Source organism: Austrofundulus limnaeus, unplaced genomic scaffold (genome assembly GCF_001266775.1).
Source record: "Austrofundulus limnaeus strain Quisiro unplaced genomic scaffold, Austrofundulus_limnaeus-1.0 Scaffold119, whole genome shotgun sequence".
NCBI classification, from domain to species: Eukaryota; Metazoa; Chordata; class Actinopteri; order Cyprinodontiformes; family Rivulidae; genus Austrofundulus; species Austrofundulus limnaeus.
Genome location: NW_013952521.1, coordinates 1,119,014 through 1,120,475, shown reverse-complemented (window position 1 = coordinate 1,120,475; position 1,462 = coordinate 1,119,014). Strand labels below are relative to the sequence as shown.

General features: G+C 43.2%; 1 protein-coding gene across 1 annotated transcript in view; it reads right to left on the bottom strand.

Annotated features, from left to right (window-relative positions):
* The window catches only part of grb7 (growth factor receptor bound protein 7), a 28,687-nt gene that overhangs the window by 16,526 nt on the left and 10,699 nt on the right, over positions 1–1,462 (bottom strand). The gene's annotated exons all lie outside the window — the stretch shown is intronic.

Below are 1,462 nucleotides of genomic sequence, written 5' to 3'. Positions count from 1 at the left end.
CTATGTGGCTCACAGCAGGGGAGCGGGGGATTTAGAGGCCAAGGTCTCCTGCGCAAAAAAGCGCAGCCTTAGTCAAATTTAATTCAGCTGTTGTAAGAAATATTCATAGCTAAAAATGATTAAATAAACATGCTGAATGCGAGTCGCAACTTATTCAGTCATACTACATGTAAAGTTGAAGATTAGGGTAGAAGTAGCWGAAAATAGCCTGGTTAAAACCAGCTCCTTGTCCTTCACTTTGCTTCGTACAGAGGGTCTGGACTCTCTACTACTGAGAAAAGATTGCTTCCTGGAGGCGTGGCCTCTGTTGAARTTTAAAATGATTGGATCTGATTTAACCAATCTTAACGGTTGGCCGCGACGTACGCAGTGCGGCAGCTGCACTGAGAAGGAGGCTAGGCTAAGAGGCTAACCGTAAACAACCCTACTGTAGACTGGACTCTGCACAAACTTCAGAGACATCTGCAGACGGAGGGTGCTTCATGCATCTAATGAGATACAGAACGTAAATTGTGGGACACGTCTCGCTTGTGAAACTGTACTTTTTCTTTTTAAAGTTTGTACCGATGTGTCCTTTGTGTATGTTAGTTTCCAATGCTAACTAGTTAGCAGCTAGCGGCTATCGCTAGTTAGCGATCCAGGATAAAAACAACACCCCCAGCTCTACATTTATTTTAATTAGTAATTAATGTTGACCGTATTTGAGGCTAATCGTTGTTTGTTTGTTTGTTTGTTTGTTTGTTTGTTTGTTCAGAGTCACGTTCAGCAAGTAGCCAGCTAAGTTCCCGGACCGCTGCTCCACCTTCTCCGCCATCGATCGGTACCGGCTGCCTCGCTATCCAGGTCAAAGAAGCGAGGGGCTGGGCAGCAACTGGAGAGCTGCTCCGGTTACATTCAGACTTTAAAGTGTTTTTTTATGGAGTTATTTATCATCTGACTTTTGTTTTGTGCAATAACGATACTATCGGCATTGCTGTTCGTTTTTCATCGAGTTTAATCCGTAAAGGGGAAAAAAAACAACATATTTACTCACACTCCGAAACATAAAGTGTGCAGTAACTGTAAGTTCCTTTTTAAGAAAATCATTTTTGGTTTTGTTTTACTGCATTTATAAGCAACGGTTTGCTGTAACAGTATTTACAGACTAAATATCAGACTTTTTACTGTCAATAGTTAGCTGTAGCACAGAACCAACGTTAAACAGCAGCTTTAGCGACCCACTTTTAAAAGACGTTACTTGCCCACAGAGCGGGAAAAATACCGTGGAACATCACCTGGAACCGAGTAGAGCTGCACTTAAACGCCGAAGTACCAAGCTGAACGAGACGGCTGTAAATGAGAGCTGCAGGCTTTGTGAGAAAAAATTAATTTAATTTGGAACGCTTGTATAAATTGGCTGTGTCCAAAACGGCAGGCCGGGTCCTCCGAAGGCCGAATTCGTCGGCCGCATTCGTCACAGCGC